Here is a 12,620-nt window from a genome sequence, read left to right as displayed (position 1 = left end):
GAGCCTAGAGCAAACACCTCTCATTTACAGCGGAACCTCCCTTTTAAGACCTTGACAAATCTGAGAAAATCAGGTCTTAAAAAGGAGCGAATCTTAAAACGTAGGAACATTTACAGAGCTTACGAACAGATCATCTGAGAAAGAACGGTCTTAAAAAGGAGGGAGTCTTAAAATAGAGGTCCATTTACAGAGCTTATGACTGAACAGATAATTCTGAAACAGAACGGTCTTAAAATGGAGGAAGTCTCAAACTGGGGGTCTTTACAGGGGTATTTCACTGCCAACAGTTGATCACAATGTTCTGTCAATGTGTACCATAAACTGACCTTAAACTAACACTTAATATAAGCTTAGCTTGGTGTGTGGTCACAAATGTTTATATCGCATAATACATGCCACCCTGTATTTCCTTCATAAAATCTTGTTTAAATCAAACTAACCTTTGTTTTCAGTCTTGGCTGACACTGAGAGACTGACAAGCACGAATTCCACACAAGCACCACTCTATCCAGCACACAGTGCACACGACGCTGATAAGGTATGTACGTGTACAGCCATTCAAATTCCGGTCAGCGGGATTACTCTAGTCGGGTCGAAAACAGTCAGCCAGGTAATAAAAAGAGAAAGGAAGGGGAACTGCGGTTCCGATTTACAGTGAAAACAAACGGCCGTGTGTGTCTGAGTGAGCCCCCCCCCCCCCCCTCCCCCGACGCCCTCAACCCCCCCCCCCCCTGATCTTTCCCCTGTCCCCGTAGCTGTGTATGTGTGTTTGTGTTTGTGTGCGTATGAGTGTGTTTGTGTGCGTATGAGTGTGTTTGTGTGTGTGTGTGTGTGTGTGTGTAGCATGCGTGCGTGTGTTTGTATGCGTGTCAGAGTTGCCCCCCCCCACCTCCCCCACCCCCCCCCCCCCCCCTTAAACGCAGCTCTTCTCTGATAGCTTTTGTGTTTGGACAGAACACCCCCACCCCCGCGCTGTTTTCCCCAGAACACTAAAACGCCTCTCTTCACTTCGTGTGTGTACAGAGCGCATCCTCCCGACTCACCCTCCCCCCCCCCCCCACCCCCAGTGAAGTGCAGTGGGGGGTCGCAGTGATCGCGCCGGTCAGTGTTGACCTAGCAATTAGCTCGCACCGCTGGGTCACACCAGTCGAGTGGTCAGCTGTCCGCATTCAACTCTCCTTGTCAAGAGTGGCCGCCGCTTACCTGTCTAGAGGCAGTCTGTTTGCTGCCACCGACAGGTTTGCCAGACTGCTTCTCAGTTGCTGTGGAATCAGCGCTCCTGGTCAAAAGTGACCGTTCCACTACCTGACTGCAGGAATGTTACTGCACTACAAAGATCAAGATTTTATTTTGAAATGGCATTGACGGTTAGCTGTCTGAAAATAACTCTCAAGGTTAGAAGTGTGTGTGTGTGCGAGAGAGGACGAAATGCCAGGGAGGGAGAGAGAAGAGAGTGAGAGAGGGGAGTGAGAGAGAGAGAGAGAGAGAGAGAGAGAGAGAGAGAAGAGAGAGAGAGAGAAGAGAGAGAGAGAAGAGAGAGAAGAGAGAAGAGAGAGAGAGAGAGAAGAGAGAGAGAGAGAAGAGAGAGAGAGAGAGAAGAGAGAGAGAGAGAAGAGAGAGAGAGAGAGAGAAGAGAGAGAGAGAAGAGAGGGAGAGGACGAGAGAGGGGGAGAGGGGAGTGAGAGAGAGAGAGAGAGAGGGGGATGATAGGAGGGAGAGCTAGAGAGAGAGAGTTAGTGAGAGACGGAGAGGAATACACAAAGGGAGACCCATTGTATGTAAATTGTAACACCCAAAAGGCACCTCACGCACGCACACACACACACACACGACCCCACCCCCACCACACACGCCCCCCCCCCCCCGACACACACACACACACACAACCCGTTACTCATAAATCAGAGTGTTAACCTTCAAAGCTAACGCCGTTCACCAGAAATCAAAGCATCAATTAGCTCGTCGGTGTCTGACCTTCCAACTGATCTGCCGGCATGCCCCACGGATCATTCACCCTGACGTCAATTTCAACACTCATAGATGTCAGTCACACCCCACCGATTAAGATCTACATGGTTCACACTTACACAACTTTCTTCCGCTACCTGAAATTCAATCAATCACCCCATTTGAAGCGTGAAGTTCGTTTCAGTGAGGAAAGCACGGTAAAATCCTCACTGTGAGTTGCCTGTTCAGATAATTATAATATGTGTGTGACAGGGGAGGCTACCGCTCCTTTCACAGCAGACTCTGCACCCGAGTTGTTGGCCTTTAAGTCAACACCCGTGGTTTGTGGAAATCTGTTTGTGATGGGGTCTGGTAGTTTCCGATTGTCTGTATGTTCATGGAAACCTTCGGGTTTGCATAACAGTTTTTATAGGGCTAAGAAATTAGCCCTAACATTTTCAATCCTGTTTGATTGCACTTCGCTTCCCGAGGTGATCGTAGTGTTTCGGCACACGGTTACATGTGCAACATGGTAAAACTCGAGCCTAGATCGCATCTTGCGCGCTGGTCACTAGAGTGGATTGACAGCACAAGTTCTTATGTCTCATTACTGCCCCTTGATTGGTCTTCAAAGGCAATACAGTGGGACTCGTCACGTGTGTTGTGTTGCTTTGCTGTCAGTAAGTAAATGTCCCAACATTGATCATGTCAGTCAGTGTGCTTCACAATGGCGACTTCAATTCAATCAATCAATCAATCAATATGAGGCTTATATCGCGCGTATTCCGTGGGTACAGTTCTAAGCGCAGGGAATTTTTTTTTTCCAATTGCACAATATCTTAAGCCATCTGAATCCACCCTCTGCCTATAGAGTAGCTACACATGTGCCCCCACCCCCAGTGACAAACACTTAAACACAAACACACGCACGCCGCATACATACAGACAGATGGATAGACAGACAAACACACACACGCACACACAATACTCAACCCTCCAGACTCTAATCACTCTAATCACTCTAATCACTGCGCACCTTCGAACCCCAGACACATCCCCAAGTCTGGAACTGCGTCGCCTTTGTCTGTGCTCTGGTAGTGCGCTTTGTCTTCAATCTGATTTCACGCTGTTCTTGAGCGAAAACAACTGCCCCTGGCGTTTTCATGGGATGAGAACAAATGATTGATTGTGTATAGAGCATTGCCAGTGATCTGTGCGCCTTTGATACCGATTTTGGAATGGGGTTTAAAGGGAATTCAAGTCCAGAGACGGGGATGAAGCTACGGTGATATGATGTATCACGCACACACACACACACACACACTCCCCCCCCCACACACACACACGTCCGGTTTAACTGTGATATATTCAATCTCACCAACTTCCCTGTTGGTAACATTGTAACAAAACATGCCCCTCAGACCGTTACATCAAAATCTGAATGGCATCGGTCCTTGCGTGGAACCCGGAAATAGACAGCCAAGTTATGCTACATAGTTAGTTTCACGCAGGTATGAGCGGAATGTATCCTCATGGCCAGTGAGGTATGCGGCAGTGTATTGTTCGAGTCACAGGGGAGGTAACATTACTAATGTCAGGGGAGTATCCCACGGAACACAAGCTGATAAGCCAGACAAAGCACACGCACAATAGAAACACGACCCTCAAGCACGACAAAAAAGGCCATTCGGATCAGAGGCCCAAGTGCGTATAGTAGAACGTACCCACGGACATAGGAAGCAATAACTATTATGTCTGTGAGACTTATCCCTGCTTGACCTCATGTCTACCCCTAAAAGATACTGTCCACTTTCAGGAATACAGAAACTGTCGGCAGACTGAGTGACTGACCGGCGGACAGAACAAAACGAACAGACTGAGGTCGACTGACAAGGCAAAGAGGGGAAAGAAAAACTTAATTAGAGAGAGAGAGAGAGAGAGAGAGAGAGAGAGAGAGAGAGAGAGAGAGAGAGAGAGAGAGAGAGAGAGAGAATGAATAAACGTACCTAACCTGGTTACTGGTGTGTTTACTTTTTATTTAAAAGAGAGATAATGTGTGTGTGTCTGTGTGTGTGTGTCTGCGTGTGTGTGTGTGTGTATGTGTGTGTGTGTGTGTGTGTAACAGAGAGAGAGAGAGAGAGAGAGAGAGAGAGAGAGAGAGAGAGAGAGAGAGAGAGAGAGAGAGAGAGAGAGAGAGAGAGAGACAGAGAGAGAGAGAGAGAGACATAGGGAGACAACAGAAAGCATAAGATATTACTGCAATAACGCGCAATACAAAACAGAAGCACGGTGCCAATCGGGGTTTCAACAAGAAAAACAATAACAACTTCTTACATTTTTTTTAAAGTCAAATTTCCGGGATGAAAGACTAGCTTAACGAGAGGTTTCAAAGCAGTCAAAACGATTCAAGGGGATACTCTCGTAACCTTCCTAACTATTTTAACCATTCATCCTACACGAACTCTCGGTGAAAAACAAACATTGCACCTACTTGCTGAACCATTTCACTTCTCTTGAAATTCTTTCTAAACCGCGGAGAGCAGAGGAACGAGAACCATTACTATCCAATTATCTCCTACCTGTCAAACGCGTTGACATTATATTCTCCTTTGCCCTTCCTGTGGGAAACAAAGAGTGCGCTGAAAACGAATTTCTTGTTGCATTTCCCTCGGTGATCACGGCGCCCAACAAATACAGAGTGTTAACGTTCCACAATCCAGGATATAAAACAAAAACATATTTTTGTTTTGTCAAAAAACTAAACATTACAATAACTTAAATTTTTTTTTTAAATCCGTGCAAATCAATCTATCAAAAAATAAAAGAGAGGTGCAAAAACAGTTAATGAGTTCTGACCTCCTGCATGCAGAACAAACAGACACACTTTCAGTGTTCGCACCTGTCCGACATAATTATCACGGCCATAATCACACTCTGCGGGTAGACAATGAACGGTGCCAAAGTTTGCCGATGACACTGGACTGGTTGGACTAATGACTGACGATGACGACTCTGACTACAGGCGGGAGGTAGATAAGTTTGTTGGTTGGTGTGATGATAATTTAAATTATTTAGAACTTAATGTAGGCAAGACCAAGGAAATGATTATGGACAATAGGAGGAAGGAACATGTACATGGGGATATAGTGATTAAGGGGGAGGTTGTAGAGAAAGTAGAGCAGTATAAGTATTTGGGAATAATCATAGATAATAAGTTGACATGGAAGCCCAATATTGATGCTATTGTGAAGAAGCTCCACTCCCGCCTGTACTTTTTGAGAAAACTCAGATATTTTAATGTTAGACAAGAGATTCTCCAGATGTTTTATACTTCAACCTGCAATAGTGTGCTGTACTTTGGATCCGTGTGTTGGAGTGGCAGCATCAGCAAGCAGGACAGGGATAGATTAGAGAAGTGGGGTAGTTGGGAGGAAGCAGGACACTTTTGCATCAACGCAGGAACGACGACTGACTGACAGGCTACAGAAGATTTTGACCGATGACACGCACCCACTCAGACCTGAACTTGACAGCAGACGGATAGACAGAAGCTTAAGATTTAGACAGCCATACACAAGAACCACACGCTACAGAAACTCATTCATTCCATCTGCAATTCACATCTTCGACTCTCAGGTGGGGCGCTAGGTGCTGGTGCTGTCGCTCTGACAACGGCATAATCTTTACATCCTTTTATCAGTTGTTTTTCTCTGTTGTTAATTATATTGACTTATAAGATAACAAGAAGAGCAAACGCTCGATCGAGTCACTTTCGCAGTTCTGAATATTATATGAGGCATCAGATGGACAGGAAGAAATTGCTATTCACAACACAATGCATACCTGAAGAATTCAAGACATACCTGTGACCTTGAAAAAGGTCAAAGGTCACCAAAGCAGACGTCAAAGTGTAGAGATCACTGGGAGTCACGTTCACATAAAATTTGAGCCCGGTCACTTTTATAGTTTCCGAGAAAAGCCCAACGTTAAGTTGTGTGTTGCCGAACAGAAAAGGCTAGTTATCTCCCTTGTTTTTCTGATAACGTTCGTAAAAGGCTACAGATGTAAATACTTTGATGTAAAGAATAATCCTACAAAGTTTCAATCACATCCGATGAACTTTGTCAAAGATATAAAATGTCTAATTTTTCCTTTGACGCTGACCTGTGACCTTGAAAAAGGTCAAAGGTCAACGAAACCATCGTTAAAGTGTAGAGGTCATTGGAGGTCACGACTAAACAAAATATGAGCCCGATCGCTTTGATAGTTTCCGAGAAAAGTCCAACGTTAAGGTGGTGTCTACGGACGGCCGGCCGGACGGCCGGCCGGACAGACTAACACTGACCGATTACATAGAGTCACTTTTTCTCAAGTGACTCAAAAATGTGAGAAGATAATGTGGTTAAAGTGTGATAAGGTGATAATGTGATATGATTTTTAAACAGGCAATGCATTGCTTCTATTTGCAGGCTTATTTTAGTAAGTGTGTGGGTACAATGTTTGCGTGTAACGATATGATGTGAATATGCGATGTGAATGTTACTACATGCATGGTTGATTGATTGATTAATTGATTGATTTTACAGACACACAGTCAAGCTTGTAATTTCTCTTTTAGAGATGAATAAAGATTATTGTATTGTATTGTATTGTATTGTATTGGTGCTGGCATTCCACATCGTGACTGACTGACCACGATAGCGAGAGAGAAAACAAGTCGCGTAAGGCGAAAATACAACATTTAGTCAAGCTCAGTCGAACTCACAGAATGAAACTGAACGCATTGCATTTTTTCCGCAAGACCGTACACTCGTAGCATCGTCTGTCCACCGCTCGTGGCAAAGGCAGTGAAATTAACAATCCAGAAAAGCGCGGTAGCGGTTGCGCTGAGGAGGATAGCACGCGTTTCTATATCTCTATTCTTTTTAACACTCTAGCTGAACGTGTTTTTAATCCAAAAATATCATATCTATATGTTTTTTGGAATCAGGAACGGACAAGGAATAAGATGAAATTGTTTTTAAATCGATTTCGGAAATTTAATTTTGTTTTTAATCCGAATATTACATATTTATATGTTTGTGGAATCAGAAAATTATAAAGAATACGATAAACGTAATTTTGGATCGTTTTATAAAAAAATAATTTTAATTACAATTTTTAGATTTTTAATGACCAAAGTCATTAATTAATTGTTAAGCCTCCAAGCTGAAATGCAATACAAAAGTCCGGCCTTCGTCGAAGATTGCTTGGCCAAAATTTCAATCAATTTGATTGAAAAAAGAAGGTGTGACAGTGCCGCCTCAACTTTTACAAAAAGCCGGATATGACGTCATCAAAGACATTTATCGAAAAAATGAATAAAACGTCTGGGGATATCATACCCAGGAACTCTCATGAAAAATTTCATAAAGATCGGTCCAGTGGTTTACTCCGAATCGCTCTACACACACACACACACACACACACATACACCACGACCCTCGTCTCGATTCCCCCCTCTACTATGTTAAAACATTTAGTCAAAACTTGACTAAATGTAAAAAGCTGGTCACATTGACGAGTGGAATTCATTCAGAATAATTAATCTTATTCTAGAAATCCCAAATCAGACAGTTACATAGCACTTGGACGACTTTCAGAGCACATGTACGTGCTAGATAACATTAACAACAACCTTGAAATAAGTACTTAGTAAATAACAAGCCCGAGCTGATAGTACTATCATAACTACAACATCGGAGTGAAAGTCAGTGAGAAAGAGATTACAATATCTTTCATATCCCACAGAAGCTGATAATAACAAATATAGTTTACTTGCTGCAAGGTCACAACAGACAGTATTTCTGGATGACTCAAACGTTCACGAACAAAGCCGCTGCCACTGCATCGGCGCTAGTCCACTTGATCAAAACCACGCCCCCTTTTTGACTGCACCCGTCAGTCACCAATCCAATCGCGGGGATGAAGCTCAGTCGGTTGCGCGCTGGATTTGTATCCAGTTGGCCGCTGTCAGCGTGAGTTCGTCCCCACGTTCGGCGAGAGATTTATTTCTCAGAGTCAACTTTGTGTGCAGACTCTCGACTCTCCTCGGTGTCCGAACACCCCCGTGTGTACACGCAAGCACAAGACCAAGTGCGCACGAAAAAGATCCTGTTATCCATGTCAGAGTTCGGTGGGTTATAGAAACACGAAAATACGTATACCCAGCATGCTTCCTCCGAAAGCGGCGTATGGCTGCCTAAATGGCGGGGTAAAAACGGTCATACACGTAAAAGCCGTGGGAGTTTCAGCCCATGAACGAACAAACAAACAACCAATCCAATCACTGCGCCCCCGTAGTTTCTAAACAATTTCACATTTCCTACTGCGTGTACTCTTTGGACGCAACTATCTGTTCAGCAATCAAACCTTCTCACGGCACTTACTCGAAATTATCTGGAGGAACGATAAATATAAGAGCTTACATGGAGTCAGTGGAAGATTACCGTTAAACACGCCCCCTTTTTGATTGCATCCACTGTCATTCTAATAATAACACCACACAGTCTCCTACAAATGTACCACTCTTCAAATGCAAACATTCAACCATCAAATCATTTCTCAACACACGCCAGTAAAACAGCACCCTATACTCACGTGACATGTTAACTTCAGACTGACTGTTTCTCCGCCAATTTCAAGCGGTACAATTATCTTGAGGGAAAAAATCATGGCAAGATCTTGCAAATGAAGCAGATTTGTGATGTAATTCGATCGATTTTACCCGAAATTCGATTTATTAGAAAATAAACGCACCGAGCGGTTACGTCCCTTGAATAAGAACAGAACTATTTTGCATTGAAGCTAATTCCAAAGTCAAAATACCATTTATCATCACAAACAAGAATCCAGGGGGGGATACAAGTCTAAAGTTCGATCAGCAGCACTGCTCGGTGCGTTTTCGCATAAGTTAAATCGATTTTGGGGGATACTCACATACATGTCACGTGAGTATAGGGTGCTGTATTTACTGGCGTGTTTTCTCAACCATCACATCGTTTCTCAACCATCACATCGTTTCTCAACCATACCATTGTTTTTCCCTCTATAAGTGCAGCCCGCTGACGAACGACAAGAACTTGTCAATCCGCAGTAATTCACGCTCATGTGCACACTGGCAACACACGCCCCTTTGTCGAATGATGCAACCACAAACATATATCCATCATTAGTCTTAGACCAAGTTAGGAAACAATGTCAAATGTCCTAGTTTTCAATTACAGCAATCAAAATATCTTCCCGGAGTCTTTACAGGTCAACGACTGACAGGAACTTGTCAATGAAAGATCACGGCACACAAAACAAGTCCCGTTTTTGACTTTGGCTGCTCAGTATCACTCTCATCATGAGTAACTATAAATGATTAGTCAACAATGTCAAGTTTCTTATCACTCTACAGTAAACTGTTTTTACCTAGTTTATTAATACACACTAATCTGATATCAACCTGTCAATTGTAAATCACACTTAAATACACCAAACATGCACCTTTTCGATTTCTTCACAATCATTGTAATCCTTCCACCACGGACAAACTTCCTACAACTCTTTTGTTACAACTTCTTCATTACAATCCCATCCACTCAATCAAAACAACGAAATATTCTCACTCACTTGGTATGTAAAACCAAACGAAGATCAAAACTTTGTCAATGATGGCAGGTCACGAACGCCAACGAAGTCAGTCAAAAACACTCACACAGTGAAAGTAGAAAACTTTGAAGAAAAACTCCGCTCCGCAGAAACTGGACTTCACTCTCCGAGCGTTCGGCACACACTGAGAGCGAATGACAACAACGCGTGAACTTGTACTAGTAGGCAGCGTACCGAGGCCCCGCGGGGTGAATAAAGAAAACAGTCACTCGGAGACAGCACCAGACACTGACTGTGGTGGGGGGCTGGGTTGGTGGGAGGGGGTAGGATGGAGACAGAGAAATGTTGGTTGCGAGGGAGGGTGCTGTGGTGATGGGGCTGGGAGGGGGCTGGTGGTATAAAGACGGAAGGGGTGGGGGGGGGGGGAGGGTGAGCGAGAGGGGGAGGGGGGAGGATAAACGATATTTAACCAATTCATTTACCGAAGACAGAGTGTGTGTGCGTTTGTTTATGTGTGTGTTTGCGAGAGAGAGAGAGAGAGAGAGAGAGAGAGAGAGAGAGAGAGAGAGAGAGAGAGAGAGAGAGAGAGAGAGAGAGAGAGAGAGAGAGAGAGAGAGAGAGAGAGAGAGAGAGAGTCTTTGCGGGAAAACAATAAGCGGTTGATTTAACTGATCGACCAAAACATTAATTAATTAATTGTTGAATAAACACTGTTTAAACCAGAGAGAGAGAGAGAGAGAGAGAGAGAGAGTAGAGAGAGAGAGAGAGAGTGTGTGTGTGTGTGTGTGTGTGTGTGTGTGTGTGTGTGTGTGTGTGTGTGTACAACATCTTTGCGGGAAAACAATAAGTGGTTGATTTAACTGATCGACCAAAATATTAATTAATTAATTTGTTCGTTTAGTCTTCCGTTGTTCATGTATTCAATACCAGCTTATAAACTGACTCGATATGTATCCGGCCTTTTTCTTTCATTCCTACTTCGATGACTGATCGACTGACAAATACATCACTACCACCAAAAAATCAAACATAGTCAGCGATCTCATGGATACCCATCCCAATTTCACAACCAATCTTCATCGGCGAATCCACAACACAACCAGAACAAAAAAGGGGCAGCAACAGGCGAAAATTAAACAAAGAAAAAAAACGACGAAGAGAAAACGCTAGAGACAACGATTTGGGGGGAAACAACGAGATGCGGAAGACGAGAGGATGGGGGGGAGAGACGGCGAGAAGGGAGGAGAAGGAAGAGGAGGGTGGAACAAGGGAGGTAAAAGAGATACGGAAAGGAGAGAAAATGGGAGACGGCGAGAGGAAATGACGAGGATGAGGTAGAGGAAAGAAACTTGAATGAGATACGGAAAGGAGAAGAATGGAACTTTATTTAACAAGGATTAAGATTTAAGACTACGCCTTTTCTTACCATCTGTCCTTGGGACGCACAGACACACAATGATAAAATTAAGAAAGTAAAAAAAATTTTTTTTTTTTAAAGTTTACAACAAGATGACGACGACGACGATGATGATGATGATGATGATGATGATGATGATGATGATGATGATGAAGATGATGATGATGATGACGATGAAGATGAGGCATGAAGCGCATACACCTGTGGTTATTCATAAAATCAAATGCATAGGCTATGCAGGTAATTATGCGTACAACTACAAGCTGGTAGCAATGAAACATGTAGCAATAGTACAACAAAAATATGTTCAGAATATAAACTGCACAGCGTATCTTTGACATAATACTTAGTGTGGTAAATTGAAACGCGTTCAACTACTCAGACATGAAGTGTTCTCAATTTTTAAAACTTGTTAATGACTTTAAGTGCTTGAAGGATGATGGCAGTGAATTCCAGACTGATGTGCCCGAAAAAGCTAGACTGGTCTTATAAATATAAAGGTCAATTCGTGGAATCAAGTCAAGTCAAGTCAAGTATTTTATTGTTTTGGGCCCAGAGGGCTTTGAAACAAAGATATAATTTTAACAAAAAAAGGTAACAAATCAGACAGTTAATATATGTATACAAATTGAGCGGACAAGTACAACAATACTATACAACCAAAATAAATTGGCAATATACACTTCCATACATACAAACAAAAATAAAAGAAAAATAGGTTTAACAAAATCAGGTAAGAGATCAGACAGATAATATATATACATTAAGCGGACAACGATAATATACAGCCGAAATAAATTAGCAATACCATTATGCCATGCATCTTTTGTAAAAACACAAAACAAAACAAAAGCATATATTACATACATATACATACCAATAAAGAAACTAGATATAACGCTAACATACTAAAATCATAACGTGGGCTACAAATCTTGCTAGCTTCATTAGTTTTATCTTAGATTTACAATTCATTAACTGTTCATATTTTAAACAATTTGGGTGAGATCGGTAATAAGGACTAATTAATTTTCTTCTTTCAGACACTATACTTTCGTCGGTACAAATGAACAAATAGTGAAACTCATCACCTAATTCATTTTTATCGCACATATCACACAATCTTTCATTTCTAGGGGCATTAAAAAATCTGTGCTGATGTATTGGCAACTTATGATTGCTTGTTCTAAATTTTGCTAATTTAACTTGGAATTTCCTAGGCAAACAAAGCAAATACCTTTCCAGACAAAAATCCTTTTTATATATTCTGTAATTAAAACACAAGCTGTTGGCGTTCACGTCAGTGTTCCATTCCTGCAGGAATTGATCTCTTAGCCTTTGCTTTACAATGTTTTTAAAACCTGAGACGGCAAGACTCTGAGTTGTCCATAAATATGATAGACCCAACTTATTTAACATAGTATTGACATGCGACAACCAGGGCAATTTAACGTTTTGTACATGGTACAACTTCAAATGTAGCTTTAACATTAAACAGGACATCTTATTCGCACCATCGTTCATTTCTTTCATCAGTTTATACCAATAAACCAGTAACTGACATTGTACCTCAATTCTAATTGGATAACGACCAAGCTCTCCGTAAACCATACAGGTGGGT

At 42.4% G+C, this 12,620-nt stretch overlaps 1 protein-coding gene across 2 annotated transcripts in view; it reads right to left on the bottom strand.

The window, feature by feature from the left end:
* LOC138970720 (bromodomain-containing protein 4-like) overlaps positions 1-12,620 on the bottom strand; it is a 50,157-nt gene that overhangs the window by 17,215 nt on the left and 20,322 nt on the right. Inside the window, exon 1 of one of the 2 annotated variants that reach the window (XM_070343209.1) lies at positions 9,604-9,817. The exons of the other annotated variant lie outside the window; for it this stretch is intronic. The gene's annotated coding sequence lies outside the window, so the exon portion shown is untranslated. Of the gene's footprint in view, positions 1-9,603; positions 9,818-12,620 lie in introns of those variants that run through there. 2 annotated transcript variants of the gene reach the window in all.

Source organism: Littorina saxatilis, linkage group LG7, assembly GCF_037325665.1.
Source record: "Littorina saxatilis isolate snail1 linkage group LG7, US_GU_Lsax_2.0, whole genome shotgun sequence".
Taxonomy (NCBI): Eukaryota; Metazoa; Mollusca; class Gastropoda; order Littorinimorpha; family Littorinidae; genus Littorina; species Littorina saxatilis.
The sequence above is the reverse complement of the archived record's forward strand: the minus strand, read 5'-3'. Positions and strand labels throughout refer to the sequence as shown.